At 53.9% G+C, this 18448-nt stretch overlaps 1 long non-coding RNA gene and 1 pseudogene across 1 annotated transcript; both read left to right on the top strand.

Moving 5' to 3' along the window:
- LOC136298057 (zinc finger protein 850-like) overlaps positions 1–9246 on the top strand; it is a 47545-nt pseudogene extending 38299 nt beyond the window's left edge.
- A 5111-nt stretch (positions 9247–14357) lies between these two features.
- LOC136297848 (uncharacterized) lies at positions 14358–18436 on the top strand. The gene is made up of 3 exons (XR_010723236.1): positions 14358–14504; positions 17483–17705; positions 17873–18436. It is a non-coding gene; the product is annotated as an uncharacterized lncRNA (long non-coding RNA).
- Positions 18437–18448: the final 12 nt, after the last annotated feature.

Genomic DNA, 18448 nt, shown 5'->3' on the forward strand with positions numbered 1-18448 from the left:
CTTAAAGCCAACAACAGTTTCTGGAGGGGATTGTCCCCCCTTGGCCTGTGCTGGGAGCCCAAGGGCAACAGTCCGGGCACAACAGCCCAAAGTGCTGGAGCTCAGTGTCCCTGGCTGTCCCCTGTCCCTCAGCTGTCCCCTGTCCCTCAGCTGTCCCCTGTTCCTCGGCTCTGTGGGGCCGCGGGTGGCAGCCCTGGGAGAGAACAACCCTGAGCCCCAGCTGGGCCAGTGCCCCCAGTTCCACCCAGGGGAAGGCCCAGGTCACTCCCAGCATGGGCCCTGTGGCTCCCAGTCACCCCCAGTATGATCCCAGTCACTTTCAGTTACACTGAGCATGGTCCCGGTATGAACCCAGCATGGTCCCAGGTGTTCCCATTCACTCCTAGTATAATTCCAGCCTCTCCCAGCATGGTTCCAGTCACCCCCAGTATCACCTCAGTGTTGGGGGTTGAGTGTAGGTTTTTTTCATTTTCTCTTCTTTCCTCCTTACCGGTGGAATTTTTTCCCATTGTGTTGCTAAGAGGCACTGATGGCTGGGCGCTTGAGACGGGGCAGGGAGGGGAAACTTGCAATCATTTACCAATATGAGCCTTCGGAGGAGAGTGATGTAGCTGCTGTTTGGGGAAAAGAACTCACTGCTGCTGCAGAAGCCCAGCTCGGTCCTGTTTCTTCTGGTGTGGGGTGAGCCTCTGCTCCTGGAGCAGCCACTGACCTGGGGCCCGGTTATCTCCTGCCTCACTAACCCGAGGCCTGTTGCTGTGCTGGGAGCGGGGTCGCTCCTGTCCCGCCCCTGATGCTTCTTGGGCCCTGCTCTGAGTCTTTTGTGGCTGCTCTGTGGCCCGCACCACCTGCCTGCCAGGACCTCCCGCGTCTGCAGCCTCAGCACCAGAGTTTGTGATCCAGCCCTTCCATCCCTTCAGCCTCAGCTCCGCAGTTCCCCATCCAGCCCTTCCATCCCTTCAGCCTCAGCTCCGCAGTTTCCCATCCAGCCCTTCCATCCCTTCCCCTCCGCTCAGAGCCGCCATCCCCGCGCGCTCCCCGAGCCCGCCCCGCAGCGCTCCCTGCTCCCAGTGGGTGCCAGTGCTGGGCCCGGTGTATCCCGATGTATCCAGGTGCATCCTGGTGTATGCCGGTTTCCCAGTCCATGCCTGTCCCTTCCCAGCAGCCGCCGCCCTTTTCCGCATCCTGCCCCTCCCGCCCCCGGAGCTGCCGCCGGACGCCTCCCCAAGATGCTGCCGGGGCTTGGGGGTTTCGTCTTGGGCTTCATCTGCCAGGCCCGGGGCTCGGCCTCCGCTGCGGGAGAAGGTGAGGGGGGGTCCCCGGGGCTCGTGTCCCCCCTCGAACCGCCTGTGACTCCCCCATGTCCCCCCATGCCGGGCTCACCCCCTTTTCTAACCCCACAGCTCCTGACCCAGCTCCTGCTCCCCCCTGGGAGGGGCTTTAGGGAGCCCCCCCGGGACCCCCTGGAATCCCCATTCCTGGGAACTGGGACCCCCCGCATCCCCTTCCCCAGCTCCGGGACCCCCTGCACCCCCTTATCCTGCACCGACACCGCCCTGCACCCCCTTGCCCGGGGATCCTCTTCTCCCAGCCCCCGTATCCCCTGTTTCCATCAGCCCGGGGAGCCCTGGAGCCCCATTCCCGGCCAGCCCAGGGCACCTCACCCCCAGGCCTCCCTTTCCTGGGAAACCCGGGCTGGGCACGGGGCTCTTCAGCCGGTCTGCCATTGATGATCACCCAAAGGAAAGGGAGAGCACAGCAGAGAGCGACGGAAGGAGATCGGGAATCAGGGATCGGAGTCCCCGCGCCCAGTCCTGCCCCGCCGGGGGTGGGAGCCGCAGCCGCAGGAAAAAATGGATCCGTGGATGGCGGCGCTTCCCCCGCTTTGGGCCAAAGCCCGTGGGTTCCCGGCACAGTTAGAGCACAGGCGCTGGGAGTTGAGCACAGCCCGGCCTGGGGGTCCCGCAGGGCGTGGCCGAGGAGGGTCCTGGGGGATGCCAGGAGGGGATCCCGGGGAATTCCCGGGAATTCCGCCGCGCGCTCCCCCCGTGCTCCCTCGGGCACCTGCGGATCTGCCCGGCGACCGGTGACGTCACTGCACACTCCGGCTGCCATTGGCAGGCACCAAAGAGGGGCCCCCAAATCCCCATTCCTGGGTGCCGCCATTGCCCCGAACCCCCATTCCCGGCCATGGGTTCCACCCTGCACCCCCTTATCCGGCATCAACAGCCCTGCACCCCTTTCCCGGACATCCCGCCTCTCCCTGCCCCCAGAGCCCCCTTTTCCATGACCCAGAGACCCCCTGGACCCCTACTCTTGCCCTTCCCAGCACCCAGCCCCGCCTATCCCAACACAGAGGACCCCTATTCCCAACCATCCAAAGCCCCTTCCCTGATCTCCCAGCTCTCCCCGTTGCCCCTTTCCTTCACCTGTGACTCCCCAGCCCCCAAATGTCCGTGTCCCCCCAGTTCTCCTCTCCCTGTGCTCCCTGCCCGTGACGCTGTCCGAGCCCGGCCTAGGCTTCCCCCAGTTCCTGTCCATGGGCTCCCTGGATGGGATCCCCTTCCAGCGCCACCGCCGCCAGCGGCACCGGGCAGAGCCTCAGCTGCCGGGGATGGCGGCCGGAGCCCAGCCGGGATTTTGGGATGGCCAGAGCCGGCACAACGAGCGGCACCGGCACAGGGCCACCAGGGAGCTGCAGATGCTGCAGGAGCGGCACAGCCAGAGCGGGGCTCAGCACGGGGAGCCGGGGCTGGGGGATCTATCGGGCTGCCACGGCACCTGTGGGGCTGCGCTGGGGATCCGTGGGGCTGCGCCGACACCTGGGCTGAACTGGGGGACCCTCAGTGGGTCCCACATCCCCCTGTGCGCCCTCTCCCACCCCCTTCCCATTGTTCCCCCCAAACTCACCCAGCCCATGGCCATCGTGTCCCGGCCGGGAGAAGGAGGAGGAAGAGGAGGGACAGAGAAGGAGGAAGAGGAGGAGCAGAAGGAGGAGGAGAAGGCAGAGGAAGCCCAACGTGCTTTCCCCACTCTCTGAATCTGCAGCTCCTTCACCCGGAGACAATTGGTCCGCATCCCGCAGGTGCCCAGGGAGGGGGAACTCACCCCAAATATCCCGGGGACTTCCTGGATTTGAGATTTTTGGGGGGTCCCGGCGTTGGCAGAGCCTCAGCTGGGGGTGGGGGGATGCGGGTCACCCGCGGTGGGGGTTGGGCTTCCCGGGCCGGGCCCTCTGAGCTCTGCCAGGGCCACGTGGGGACCGGGGGACACCGTGTTTGGGGAGCCCGGCAGAGATCCGGGCTTTGGGGACCCCCTGAGCGGGGCCCCAGAGACAGGAGAGCCCCAGGAGCCCAAAGCGGGGACCCCGAGAGGGGGAGACCCCTGGGATTGCCGGGACCCCGTTGGGGGGTGCTGGGGCTGGAGGGGCGGGATGGCCGGGAAAGGGGTTCGGGGCTCCCGGTGCCGGCTGTGGCTGCTCCCAGGATGAGCCCAGTTTTCTCCCCCGTGTGGTTCCAGTTTCGTGGACACTCCCAGGATGAGCCCAGTCAGTCCCAGTATGATCCTGGTCACTTCCCCTCACTCCCTGTAGGATCCCAGTACAAGTCCAGTCACTCCCTATTATTCCCCATAATGATACAGTTTTCCCCCAGCAGGCTCCTAGTTGCTCCCAGTTCCTCCTACTTTCATCTGCTGTGTTCCCAGTTCTCCCAGTTGCCCCTAGTACAGTCTCAGTCTCTCCCGGTATGATGCCAGTCTTTCTCAGCAAGGCCCCAGTCACTCACACTTGCCCCCATTGCCCCCAGCATGGTCCAGTTCCCCCCAGCACATTCCCAGTGGCTCCCAGTGTGGTCCCAGTCACCACCTGCATGGTCTCAGACACTCCCAGTATATCCCAGTTGCCCTTGTAGTCATTGCCAGGAATTCCCAGTTCCCTCAGCATGGTTCAGTTGCTCCCAGTTTTATCCCAGTCACTGCCAGTACATCCCAGTTTTCACCAGCATGCATCCAACTTGCTTCCAGTTTCTCCCAGTGTGTGTGCAGTTGACTCTCAGCATGGGCCTGGTAGCCCCCAAGTAACCCCCGCTGAGGGTCCAGTCACACCCACTGTAATCCCAGTATGATTGTAGCCACTCCCAGTATGATCCCAATCACTTACAGTCTAATCCCAGTCAGTCCCAGTCAGTCCCAGTATGATGCCAGTGGCCCCCAGTGTCAGCCCAGTTGCTCCCTGTCAATTCCAGCATGACCCCAGTAGCATCCAGTATGATCCTCATGGCTCCCAGTCTCTCCCAGTATATCCTGGTCACCCTCAGCATGCTCCCAGTCATTCCTAGTTCCTCCCAGTTGCTTTCAGTGTGATTCTAGTTGCTCACAGCCACTCCCAGTCAATCCCAGTATGGTTCCAGTTGCTCTCAGTTTAATCGCAGTCTCACCCAGCATGGATCAAGCTGCTCTAACTGTGATCCCAGTATGATGCCAGTTGCTGCCAGAATAGTTCCAGTTATTCCCAGTTCCTCCCAGTAAGATCCAAATTGCCCCCAGTTGCCCCGAGAACATAGTTACAGACACTCCCAGGATATCCTAGTTTCCCTCAGCATGCTTGTAGTCCTTTCCAGTCACTCCCAGTTGCCCCAGTGAGATTCTGGCTACTTCAGAATGATTACAGTCTTTCCCAGTTACTCCCAGTGTCCTCCAGCATGTTCCCAATTTCTGTCAGTTGCCCCAAGTGTGGTCCCAGTTGTTCCCGGTATTGTCCCAGTTTCCCCATTTGTGGTCCTAGCCTGCTCAGCATTATTCCAGTACTGTCCAGTTGATCCCAGCTGCTCCCAAGGTGTCCACATTTTCCTCCCAACATGGGCCCAGTAGCTCCCAGTAACCCCCAGTCACAATCCAGTCACAGCTGCTGTAATCCCAGTGGCTCCAAGGATGATCCCAGTAGGACCCGTAGTCACTCCCGGTATGGTTCCAGTCACTTCAAGGATGATCCCAGTCACTCCTGCTACAATCCGAGTCACTCCCAGTCTGAGCTGTTGCACCCAGTCACCCCCAGTATGACCCTGGTCATCCCCAGTATGGTTCCAGTGACCCCCAGTATGATCTCAGTCACTCCCACATACTCCCATTATTATTCCAGTCATGACCTGAGTGACTCCCTGTCACTCCCAGTGTGGGCCCAGATGCTTCCAGCTGGCCCTAGTATAGTCCCAGTCACTCCACAGATGATCCCAATCCCTCCCAGCATGGTCCCAGTCATGCCCAGAGTCCCGCAGTGCAGACCCAGTAACTCCCACTCACTCCCAGTCACCTCCAGTGTGATCCCAGTTCTTCCCAGCATGGTTCCAGCTGTTCCCAGTGTGGTTTTAGTCCCCCCATTATGGTCACAGACACTCCCAGTATATCCTGTTTGCCCTCAGCATGCTATAGTCATTCCCAGTCACTTCCAGTTGCCCCGGTAAAGTTCCAGTTACCCCAGTACAGCCCAGTCCCTCCCAGTAATGCCACTCCTGGGATCCCCCACCCCTCTCTGAGTTCCCCCCATCCTGGATCTCTCAAGAGGAGCCCCAAGGGCTGGAAGTCCCGAGCCAGGGTCCCTCTCCTTTTCCCCGGGCCGGTTTCCCCCGGCCCCAGCGGGTGGGAGCAGCCAAGAGCCCCGCGCTGCCCATCCCGACCTGTCCCGGCTCCATCCCCGCTCCTCCCGCAGGCTGCCAGGGCTTCGGGAACGGGGCACCCAGGGTGTGCCTGCTCCTGGGGGAGGAGGAGGAGGGCTGGGAGAGGAGGGATGGAGAAGGGGAGCGGGAAGGCATGGAAGTAGGAGAAGGAGGTGGGGTTAGGGAGGAGGAAGAGGAGGGATGGAAGAGGAGCAGCAGGTGGAAGAGGAAAAGGAGAGGCAAAGGAATATCAGGGAAAAGAGAAGGAACCATGAGGTCGAGCACTCCCTGAATTTACAGCCCCCCACGTGTGGGATCATCACCCCCCTTCCCACAGGTGACCGGGAAGGGGGAACTGGGCCCAGATATCCTGGGGGGTCCCTGGGTTGGGGTTTTTTTGTGGGGGTATGTTTGGAGAATGAAGAACTGCAAAGCTGAGTGGAAAATGCCCCTTGTGGGGACATTGGGGGGTCCCAGTGGCAGCTGCTGGCAGAGGCAGCCTGGAGGAGCAGAGCCCTGTGTCCCCCAGGAGCCCAAAGTGGGGAGCCCAGAGAGGGGGGAGCGCCGCCATTGGCGGGACCCTCAACAGCCTGGAGAGGGGCAGGGGGGACTCCTTGGAGCCCCTGCACCCCAAAGCAGAGAATAAGTGGAGAAGGGCCCCCAGGACTCCAAAATCCCCCAGCATCCCAAGGTGGGGAGGTGGAAAAGGGGGGAACTTTTCAGATTCCTGGGACTCCCAGCAGCCTGGGGAAGGCAGGGACCAAGTAGATGGGGAACCCCCAGTACAAGGGTGGCTCCCAGCAGCTGGGATGGGGGGAACCCCCAAACACCAAAGGGGAGAGAGCAGAGACAGGGAACTCCTGGGAGGCATTTTCAGGGCTGAATCTTAATGTTTGGGTGGTTTTTCTGGACCCCAGATGCCTGATGACCTCTAGAGATGGACTTGGGCAGGGAAACCTTCAAACTCAATGTACTCATCCCTTGTTTTCACTGCAAACCAGGACTTCCAATTCCAAAACCTTGGCCAGGTGGAGGAGGAGGCTGGGAGGAAGAGGAAGATGCCCCAGAACATCCAGGCAGGTGAGGAGGAAGTCAGTGCCCCTTTCCCCCTCTCTCCTGCTCCATCTCCCAGCCCAGCCTGGTCCCGGCTGCAGGATAACGCTGCTGCCAACGCCGTCCTGCCGAGGATCAGTTTGGGGGATCTCCTTCCCCTTCCCTGTGGCACAGAGGCAAATCCCATCCTCTCCTTGTCCTTCGTGCCCTAGACAAAGAGCTGAGGATGGAGACCAGAGAGGATAAATCTCCGTGGCAGAACCTTGTGGAAGAGGCTGTTCTGAGTGGCTCCGCAGTGCAGGAATCCAACAGGGAGGAAAATCCCTGGAGATGCCACAGGAGGAGGGGCTCCAAACCCATCCAGGGTGCTCTGAGGAGGAAAGACCCACCCTGTGCAAGGGACGTGGCCGGAGCTTCAGCCAGGGCTCTGAGCTGGTGGTCCATGGGGAACTTCATGATGGGGAGAAGCCCCACAAGTGCTTGGAGTGTCGGAAGAGCTTCAACTGGAGCTTCAACCTGATCCGCCACCAGCGCATCCACACTGGGTAAAGGCCCTACAAGTGTTCCGAGTGTGGGAAGAGGTTTCAGACCAGCTTCCGTCTCCTCAGGCACCAGCGGATTCACAGAGAGGAGAGGCCCTTCTGCTGCCCCGACTGCAGGAAGGGCTTCAAGCGCAACTCCCACCTCACCATCCACCGGCGCATCCACACTGGGGAGAGGCCCTACGAGTGTGGGGAATGTGGGATGAGCTTCAGCACAAGCTTCAGCCTGGTCAGCCACCAGAGGATCCACACCAGGGAACGACCCTACGAGTGTGAGCAATGTGGGAAGAACTTCTGCCAGCTCTCCCACTTGAAGCTCCACCAGAACATCCACGCTGAGGAAAGGCCATACAAGTGTGGGGAATGTGGGAAGGGCTTCAACCAGAGGTCCCACCTGATCATCCACCAAATCATCCACACTGGGGAGAGGCCCTACGACTGCCCCGAGTGTGGGAAGAGGTTTCAGATCAGCTCCCATCTCCCTGTGCACCAGCGGATTCACAGAGAGGAGAGGCCCTTCTGCTGCCCTGACTGCAGGAAGGGCTTCAAGCACAACTCCACCCTCGTCACCCACCAGCGCATCTGCACTGGGGAGAGGCCCTACGAGTGTTCCCCAGTGTGGGAAGAGCTTCACCCAGAGCTCTCACTTGACCCGACACCAACAGAGCCATCGGTAAGGGAAGCCTTGAGAGTGCCCTGAGTGTGGGAAGCGCTTAATGTGAGTCTCCAACCTCACCCCCATTGGAGGACCCACATTCACTTTAATCTTCTTTGGGAAGACACTGGGCTGCTTTTCTTTTTGTTTGGTTGTCCCTAATTACCTTTTGATGTATCTGCATCCCGTTAAAACAGATAAATTTGGGTAAAAATCAATGAATTCATCAAGAGCATCTATATCCTTACTTTTTCTACTGTTTCAAGGGAATCTGGGATTCAGAGAGATACTTTGAAGCATTTGGGGGTGTGGGGGGTATTTGGTGTAATTTTCCAAATGTCTTGGCACTCAGAGAGACAAGAGGGTTTGATCTGTCACGTCAAAACCACTCAATACCACTGAAAACTACTTAATCCTACCCCAAAATTACTTCATTCCACAGCCTCTCAGGGTGGGATGGGGTTGGAGAGGATTGGGCAAAGTGGGATGCAAATAAGAGAGGGGTGAGATGGGCATTGGGTGGGGCAGGATTAGTGGGATGGTGTTTGGAAGGTATGAAATGGGGGAAATAGGGCTTGGGAAAGGGGTCTTGAAGTCCAGCAGGGGTGGGATAGATTAGGGTTGGGATTAGGGAGGTGCTGTAGGGTCTGGAATGAGACAGCGAAAGGTTGGGCATGATGAAGGGAGGAGGGGTCCGTTACTGAAGACGTTTTTGGATTTCCACGTTCCTTAAGAGATTTTCAGGTATCCCACATTTCTGAGGTGGTTTTGGGGCACTCCCCAACTCTTTGGGGGTTCCTGAGAGCAGCTCTATGCAACCCCATTGCCAGGGGTGGTTGCCTTGGGCACAGCTCAGAGCTGCAGCCAGAGTCTGTTGCTTCGGTACTGGAGAGCAGAGAAATGATGAATGGCCCCAGACATCTCCAGGGTGTGTTTGGGGGCCAGGGCAAGTTCTGTGTAGGTGGGGCGGTCACTGCCCCAGCCCCAACCACTGCAGCCTCTGGTCCAGCCCCAAAGTGGCGGCCAAGCCCCTGGCACCCCAAAAACCCCCCTGTGAGAGGGACCAGAGCAGGTGAGGCTGTGACACAGCTGTGACACTGACACGTCCCACGGCCCTGGAGCTCCCCGCAGCTGAGATGAGACTGGATCCAAGGGCGACTGTGGATCTCTCTCTCTCTTCTCCTGGTATCCTCTTTTTAAAATCTCAAGAACTGGAACAAACAGCTCCAGCCTGATTGTCCACCAGAGGATCCACACCCGGGAAAAGCCCTACGAGTGTCTCCAGTGTGGAAAGAGATTCTCAGACAGCTCTAACTTGACTTGACACCAACGGAGGCACCACTAAGGGAAGCTCTGCAAGTGCCCCGACTGTGGGAAGAGGTTCGTGCTCTTCTCCAACTCCATCCCCACAATGGGCAGAGCACTGGTGATCCACTGGTGATCTGCACTGGGGAGACACTGGGTTGGTGGTCCTTTTTTTTGGTAGTCCCTAACAATATTTTGAATGATTTTCATTCTATTGAAACAAAGAAAATTGGTGTAAAAATCAACAAATTCATTAAAGGCATCTAAAGCATAACTGTTAAGTGTTTAATGGGAATCTGGGATTCAGGGAGATACTTGGGAGGAAATGGGGTGTTTTGGGGGGATGTTGTAGTTTTCTCCACTTCTTGACACTCCAAAAGACAAGGGGGATTGCGTTGTGTGTCTTTTGTTCTAATGGTTTGTTGTGTTACTTCCCTGGGTTGTTGGTTTTCTCCTAGTTTGTCCCCACCTACCCAGTTGTCAATCCTTCCCCCACCTGCCCCTTCCTTCCAGACTGTTCCCTGTCAATCCCCTGACCCTCAAAGCCCCATTGGCTCAGGTGACCCACGCTCCTCCCCTTGTTTTCCCTCTTGGTTTATCAAATCTAAACCCCACCTTTCACTCCTGCCCTGCTCTCTTACCTTTGGCTAAAGATTTGAACCCTCCCCTGAAACCTCCCCTGTTTTAAAAGAGCTGGCACACAGCTGCTCCTGTCTTCAGTTCCTGGGCCCTCCACTGGAATAAAACCCTTTGGAACCCAGACTGGAGCTCTCCCTCTCGTCCTTGTCCCCACCGTGTGCCTGGTAACAGCCCAAGTGCTGTAGAGCATCATTTCCAAGCCACTCCTTAGGTCATCCTGCTCCTGGGGAGTGTCCCACTCCCAGCATGGTGCCATGGAAGGGCCAGCTGGCTCCGGCACCATGTCAGGATTGATCTCTCAGCTCAAAACCACTCACTGCCACTGAATACTACTCAATCTCACCCCAAAATTACTCAATTCCACAGACCCTCAAAGTGTGATGGGGTTGGAGGCAGTTTGGCTGAAATGTGCTGCAAATCAGGAGGGGTGAGATGGGCATTGGGTGGAGCAGGATGGGGGGGAGGGGGCTTGGGAGTGGTGGGATGGGGAAACCAGGCTTGAGAAGGGGGTCTTGATGTCCAGCAGGGGTGGGATGTGTTGTGGTGGGGATAGGGAGGGTGTGGTGGAGTCTGGGATGGGACAGCATAAGGTTGGGGATGGTGAAGAAAGGAGTAACCATGTTCTGAGTGAGTTTTTGGGTATTCTGCATTCCTGAAAGAATTTTGGTGCATCCCAAGTTTCTGAGGTGGTGTTGGGGCACTCCCCAACTCTTGGGAGGTTTCCTGAGAGCAGCTCCATGCAGCCCCATTGCCAGGGGTGGTTGCCTTGGGCACAGCTCAGAGCTGCAGCCAGAGTCCGTTGCTTCGGTGCTGGAGAGCAGAGAAATGATGAATGGCCCCAGACATCTCCAGGGTGTGTTTGGGGGCCAGGACAAGTTCTGGTTAATTTAAGTACTTATTTGTGCCACTGAGTTTCTGATAGATTTGTGCAATCAAGGCCTCCAATTATCTGCTTTAATTAGTCCATTTAGAGCTTTGCATTGACATTCAGTGGGGCTCATTAATGCTTTGAGACACCCAGAGTGTTTAAGGTTCTTTGTATTTTCCTTCCCACACTGAGTCTCTGAGAGGCTTTTGTGCAATCCTGGCCTCCAATTCTGTCCTCCAAGGACTCCATGAGGAGCCTGTTTTGGACATGGACCTCAGTGGGACCCATTAATGCTTCCAGGCACTTGGGGTTTTTCTTCTGACTTTGACTCCTGGAAAGGTTTGTGCAATCTCCTCTCAGGCCCTGAGGTTCCAGGGCTCAGTACCAAATGCACCACGGGGCTCATTAGGATCAAACAGGTCCTGACAAACCATGGCTGTGTCTTGATTTCCCTCTAGTCGGGTGCAGTTCATTAGGAAGTCTTTTTTCCTAGAGTTATTGAGAAATCTTTCAAAGAGCTTCAAATAAACCCACATTCCTATTTTCAAGGGTGTATTTGTTTTGTTTAGAGAAGAGGTGATTGCAGCATTCAGTGGCTGAAATTAACCCAGGGAATCTCCCAAGGAGAGATTCTCTCTGGCCTGTTCAGAGAAGCTGTGCCTTGAGCTCTGACCCAGTGTGGACAACCTTGCTCCACATTCCCCAACCCCATCCTGTCTCCCCTCCTTCACTTGGGACCTGCATTGCTCAGACAATTGGCTGCACTCAGCCAAAAATGTGTTTTCTTCCTTAATTAGTGTAGTAGTTTGAAGGCAAAACAAATGAGAGGCTCCAAGTCAGAGATACAATTTAATAGGAAAATAAAAAAAAAGGAAAGAAAGTAAAACAAAATAGATGCAATAATACAAAAGACCACTGACAGAGTCAGAATACAACCTGAGCGTAGTGATGGAAGCAGTCCAGATGAGGTGGTCTTCCTGAAGCAGTGATCCTGTAGAAAGGTCTGGTAGCTCGGGTCCTCTGGGAATCCAGTGGGTAAGCGCCCCTCTGGTGTTCAGAGTCTCAGCTTATATCCAGGCTGGAATGCTTGGTTTCTCCCTCTGGGCGGAGCATCCCACAATGGGATGGTGAGTCATGTGATAAGGCCTGATGGGCCCATTAACAGGAGGTAGTCCAGGAGGGGGTTATCTGTGAGCTGTGTAGCAAAGGTGCTGATGGCCCATTAACAGAAGATAAGCCAGAGTGGAGGAGGCAGGGAGCACTGCCTCACCTGGTTTCAACAGTTCTTGAAGATGGTGATAGAATATACTTCAACCCAGGACAACCCCCATGATGAAAGTCCCCAAAACATACCCCCAAACCAAAAGCAAACAAAGCAACAATAGCAACAAAGCAACATACCCCCAAACCAAAAGCAAACAAACCCCAGCTGCCCTGAGTGCCGTTTTTCATTCAGCCCCTTCCCAGACTGGGGACACCTAAGGGAGGTCTCACACACCTTTTCCAACTCTTCTGCCCATGCTTCCCTGCCCCTCAGGCACCACTGCCCTGCCCAGGGCTGAGGCAACCTAAATATTATGGAACAAAAAACTTAAACTAGCAGAAATAACTCACACTACTCAAAAGCTGTCTCTGCTTCCAATAAGTAGCCCTTTGAAACATGATAGCACCTTCCACAGAAATTCTATAATTGAAGTCACTCCATAAACCCGCCAAGAAAGCAAACCTCACAAGGTTGTTTCTTCCTACCATGTTCTTCCAAGTGAAAGGCTAGTTAAAACCTTCACTACCAGACACCAGCCAGGCCCACACGTCACGGGAGATTAAAGGGGGGAAAAAAAAGACAGGAAAACTTTGGTACCTTCCCCAAACAACATACCCCAAGAGTACACGTCCCCGTCCCCCCTACACCTGCAAACATATCAAGGCATAGCATAGCTTTGATTTATAGAAGAACTTACCAAGAAAATTCTCTAGCACAGCACAAAACTCCCCACATTCCCTTTACCTCAACCATAGGAAACCTCAAGCAAGAGAAAACACTGACACAGAATGCACAAAAAAATCCCTGATTCAGCACCAAAAAAGGCCAAAAACAAGCTAAATTAAAACAACGTCTGCCTCCTAACCACACATAAGAGAATATCTTGGAATTCAGAGAGAAACTCTGACAAACACACAGAACAACAGCCCCTCAGCCCTACCTACCATCACCCTCTACATAATAAACACAATCCCACACAGCACAGCTTATACAGAAACAAATGAACAAATTCTTACCGCACTAAAACAGCCTGGAGAAACTCCATACCCACACAGACAGACCTCAGCATTCCACACCGAACCACAGATCCCCACAGCCCCTTCCGGGGCCCTTTTGAACCCCCACCCGGCTCGCGATTCGTGGGCTCTCTGAGGCATCGGAAGCGCTGATTGGACAGCGGGCCCTGGGAACCCACCCGGCCCCGGCCCTGCCCAGCCTGCGCTGAGGGCCCGGGGGCTCCGCCCCGCCCTCAGAACCGGCACCAGCCCCCCGGCCCCGATCCCCCGATAACCCTTGGCACCGGCCTGGGCTCTACCCCCGTACCGGCCCCGGCCTCAATCGCCCCCGGTCCTACTCCCTCGTCCCTGCCCCGGCCCCGCCTTGGCCCCGCCCTGTGCTCTGCCCCAGACTCTGCCCCGGCCCCGCTCTGAGGGCCCGTGGCTCCGCCCTCTCCCTCGATCCTCCCTGGCCCCCCCACCCCGGCCCTGGCCCCCCCACCCCGGCCCCGGCCCCGGCCCTGCTCTGAGGGCCCGGGGTTCTGCCAGATCCCCCGGCCCTGATCCCCCCCGGCCCCGTTCACCCCCGGCCCCAGCCCCGCTCCCCCGCTGCAAGCCCAGGCTCCGCCCCGGCTCTGACACCAGCCCAGCCCCGGCCCGCCCCATCCCCCCCGTGGCAGGTTTGCGTTCGGTTTGTGTCTGAGAAGTAGGATCTCTGCCAGAATGGTGCTGTTGGGAAGAAAGTAAATCTGCCCCAGGCATCTGCGATAAGGGACAAAGTTGCAAGGAAGGGGAGTATTTATAAATGGTCTCCGTCGTTCCTCGTAATTCTGGGTGTTTGGATTTAGCCTGGGATTGTCAGCTAAGTCATAAAAAAGCCAACCAGGCTTCTGAACTCTCAATGAATGTTTGAAACACTTCCACAGAAAGACAAGTTAGCAATGATTCCAAAGGCAAAATTCTAAATGGAGGGTAATGACTTCTGGGGGATTTCCTAAGGAATTGTGGATCTCAGGCATATGGACTTTTGGAGGTGGAATCCCAGTTTCAGCCTTGGGCACCTGCAGAAGAGGGACCCTTACCCATAGCAAGGAAAGCCCGCTGCCCCAGCGTGTCAGGTGCAGACATTGAACTCTCTGGGGAATAAGCAGCAAGTCCACTCTGCCCCTGCCCTCACACTTGGAGTGGCAGCAGCTGCAAGGTGAGAGCTGTCACAGAATGATTGAGGGGACAGACTGGCCCCAGGTATGAGCTGTAAACGGCGAGAACAGAGCAGCCACAGGTGTGACCTGTCAGGATAATGAGGGAGCAGACCAGCTGCAGGTGTGAGATGTTACAATGATGATGGGGCGGTTCCTGCCAGGGGCGGTTTAACAGAGGAGCCTCGGTTCACTTTTCCATTGAGCTGTGGAGGTTGAGGAACTCATGTTGAGTTTCTATGTGGGGTTGCTGCAGTGGTGGGAAAGCCTCTTATAGTGCCTGCAGGAGTACATGGATGTGGAGTGTTTCTTTGTGGCAGACAGCAGCAGCAGGTAAGCCAGTGTGGAGTTGTAGGGGGGATTTTTCTCTTTTTCAGCTTTGTTTTGCTAATCTCTTTTAAGTGCTCCCAGAAGAAAAAGGGGTTATGAAGGCAAAAAGAGTTCAAAATGAATAATGAAACTCCTCTTCTGTTTTTGTTTGTGTTTAAAGTAGGAGGGATTTCTCTCCACCTGGGATTTTATAAATGTGGTTTTCATTCACTGTTACTTTCTTTGATGATATACAGTTTTTTGTTTGATTATTTTGGCATTATTTATTACATGTAATTTGGTTTTTGAGTGAAGATAACTTTATGGTTGGGTTTGTATTTAACATACAACTAAGTAGCTTTTTTGATAAGCTTCTGATATGTGCTATTGGGGTTTTGATCATTGTGTGCAGGGATTCAGATTGGGTAGGGCCACCCTGGCTGGTTGAAGTTTAGGTGTATTGTTAAAAGCAGCTTTTTTTTTTTTTCCCCAAATTTTTTCTGTTTAATGGTTTTAAAGTGGCCTTTAATAACTTACTGTGTAGCTTTATTTTGCTTGGCAATAGTGTATGATGAGGAATGTGATCTATTTATTTTACATTAGACTTCTTAGTTTACATGTGGGTTAGGTTGTTTTTGAACTGAGTTTTGTTGTTGGAGGTTTTTATTTTGGTGGGGTATTATGTTTTCCAAGGATTTGTTTCCTGAGGTTTACAGTGGTGTAATTGGTTGTAGTGTGAGGTATAGGGGAGGTTTTATTTATTTAGGGGTGGCTTTTATCATGGTGTGAAGTGTTTTTTTGGTGGGTTTGAGGTAAGGGGCAGTAGTTCATTTTTGGGGGTATAATATTATTTAAAATCAGATTATTGTTTTTTGTGTTATAGGGATTTGTGTATTTAGCTTCTTTGGCTATAGTATGTGTTCTATAGTTATGGATAATTTGGGAGATACTGTTTATAGTTGAATGGATCTTTTAGTTTTAGGGTGGGGGGGTCCTGGGTATTTACTTTGGAGGTTTCTTCAGGAGACTGGACATAGGAGTTATTTTTATTGTATTTGATAGCTGGATTAAGAGAAAATAGTTGGCTTTTGTTTGGTGGATTTTTGTTTGTGTTTTCTTTTCTAAAACTCCTGTATTTGTGTGGTCAGGGTAGTGGTGTTTCTGGTGTAAATCTAAACATCCATTACTGTTTGTGTGTTTTAGGTGGTCCACAGGTAGTATACTGAGACCCTCCCACTGACCGGCACACAGATCTGCTGAGATCATGCATTGATGTTTGGTTTTCTGTATGGTACCTGACTAGATAGACAGCAGCCGGGTGACAGCAAAGAATCCCCAGAGGCAGAGGCAGCCTTCTTAAGTACACAATGTGGATTCTCATCTCAGAACATCCCAGAGATAATTGGAGGACTCAGAGAAACAGAGGGAATGAAAGCGGGGTGCTAAGACAGAAGTCACCGGGAGGGGTTTTGAGTCAGGTTTAGAGACAGGGATGTCCCAGATGTGACCCCTTAGGCTACATGAAGAGAAAGTCTCATTTTGGATCAAAGTGCTGAGGTGTGCAGGGCAGAGCAGTCCTGGTGTGTGTTGTGCCACTTGTCTGTTGTGCACTCTGTGTCTTTTGGGTGTCTTGTGTTTCATGTCTTGTCCCTTAGCCCTTCGAGGGGCCTATTAAAAATCCTGGCATCCGTCTTAGCACATCTGGTCTCTGCCTTCCTCGGCCAGGCGTCTTTGTTTCGTGTTCTCGGACACACGCGTTGGAATCCGTCTCTCTTCGCAAGCATGCAGGCTGATGCCTCTTCAGGTCTTGTTCTGAGCTGTATCACCAGCTGTGCACCGCCCTAATCCGTTCCGGTGGATTAGGTCTTGTAAGAATGCCAAGATAGGTAGAGGATTCTGACCGTAGGATTCTTGGGCATCTGTCTCTGCGTCTCTTGGGATAAGTCATCCCGTTGGCATCTTCTTCCTGCAGGGTTCTCTGAGCCTGGTCAGCTTGCCTTCAGTCTTACCTCGGTCATCTCATTCTTAGTTCGCTGCTCCTTCAGGGTCATTCTTCTTGCCAGAGGATTTGTGTCCCTGTTGTGTCCCCTTGTTTGTCCTGTCCTGTCTCACGGGTGTTGGTGTGTGTTTGGCCCGGAGCTGCTCTGCCTTGCTGCTCAGTCTGGGTGTAGGGGTAATAGTACAAGTCCTGGGGACTTGAAATTTGTGATGTAGGGTGTAGTAGGGCTGTAGAGGGTATTCCTAGATTGCCACCAGGTGTCTGGAGCTGTCCAGTTATCCTGCAGCCCTTGGACTTTTGTTCTAGCTTTGTTTCAGATGTAGAGGGATGAAATCCATGGTGGAATGCCCCATCTAAGGTGATGTGGATTCCCTGAGAATATCAGTCACCGTTAAAGATGAGAGTCGCTTATGTCAAATTTATTGGCACTCCAGTGCAGGGCCCTTGCATTTACAGCTTCAAACAAGTGGGTCCCTTGGCAACCGTCCTGGGCAGCAGCTCGACCCTGCTCCGGGCTGGGCTGAGGGAGCAAACACTTGGGGCTGGCACTGCTCCATAGTGAGGGTACTTGTGAAAACACCTGGATTGTCCTGGATGTTTTTTTGAGCTTTCTACAAGGTCTTAAGCATCAACTTTGTAAACATAAATGGCAAGGACTGAACACATGAGGCGCTGGAAAATTATACACACCAAAGACACCCTTTTTTTAAAAAATAACTCGGTGGCTTATATGTTAATTTTGAGACTCCTTTATGGCCAGCTTTACTGTAAAAGAATCTCATTTAAATTTAGCTGCTTCAATGAATTTTTTGTACAAATATGCTCTAGTGTCAGGAGATTAAAGCAGTAACACCAACATGCCCCCTCTGGAAGAAATTTCTGCGTCTCTTCAGACCTGCTGGTTTGCAGTAGAGTTTGAGCACATTTTGCTGCAGCTTTGGTTCTTAATAAGTGTAAGTCCATGGATTGCTGGATGATTTCCGTAAGTTCTCCTATTTTGTAGGAGCTGCACGGTGAGGTCAGAATTCTGAGGGAGGCCCTGGCAAAGCTGCCAAGGGCAAAGAACATGGATGATCCAGGGGCTTCTCCCACCTGAGTTTCTCCTGGAGCGTGCTGTGTGTCATGCCAGATATTTAACCCGGGTTTGGGGTGTTCTCCTGCAGTCCCAGCTCTAACTGCTGCCCCTGAGCCCAGGCCTTGCTCTGTCTCAGCACTAAACCTGGCAGGTGGGTGTGCTTTTCCAGCCCTTTAATCCCACAGGCAATCCCAGATTCCCGGAGCTCCCCGAGGCACAGCATGGACTTGCTCCCTGGGAGCTGCACTTCAGTTTGCCTGAATCAAGGATGGCCTGCCTATGTTTGTAACTTTATTCCTGCTGTTTTTCCTTTTCCAGGTTGTTGGCAAGAAGGAGAGAGCCAGTAGGAAGTGAAGCCATTGGAAGGCCTTATCCCAGTCCAAGGTTCCCACTGTTCTCTCTGACTCCTGGATAATTGCCTGACCATAACCAGAGACTGTCAGTTTGATTTCCTGCCTTTTCCAATAAATCCTTGCTTTCAGCTGGAGTGTGTTCATGGTGTCATCGTCCTCCTCTTCCATGGATTTGTAAATAAAATTTCTGGCTTTTGTTGAGTCAAATTTTGTTATTGCAGGAATTGTGGCTCTTTTGTTCCACTGAAACTTCCCAACTCTGCTGAGAGTTTCAGATATCAAATACAAGTAAGACTGGAGTTTCTTTGGGTTGTTACTCCCACAAAACACAGATAATTTTTGGATAGGAGTAACTAGACCTGTTCAATTCCCACTTCCCTTTAAACTCAGAGCAGAGGAAGCAGATTTTAAACCATTGTTCCATGAACTTCCACCAACTTGATGACTGTTCCAAAAGTTTTCAGCGTTAGAAATTCCTGAGCTTGTTTTCCAGGCAAGCTGGGATTTAGAGATTATTCCTTCCTTTTATTTGATGTTTTTT

This window comes from Chamaea fasciata, unplaced genomic scaffold (genome assembly GCF_029207755.1).
Source record: "Chamaea fasciata isolate MVZ Bird 193981 ecotype frontalis unplaced genomic scaffold, bChaFas1.0.hap1 SCAF_16, whole genome shotgun sequence".
NCBI classification, from domain to species: domain Eukaryota; kingdom Metazoa; phylum Chordata; class Aves; order Passeriformes; family Sylviidae; genus Chamaea; species Chamaea fasciata.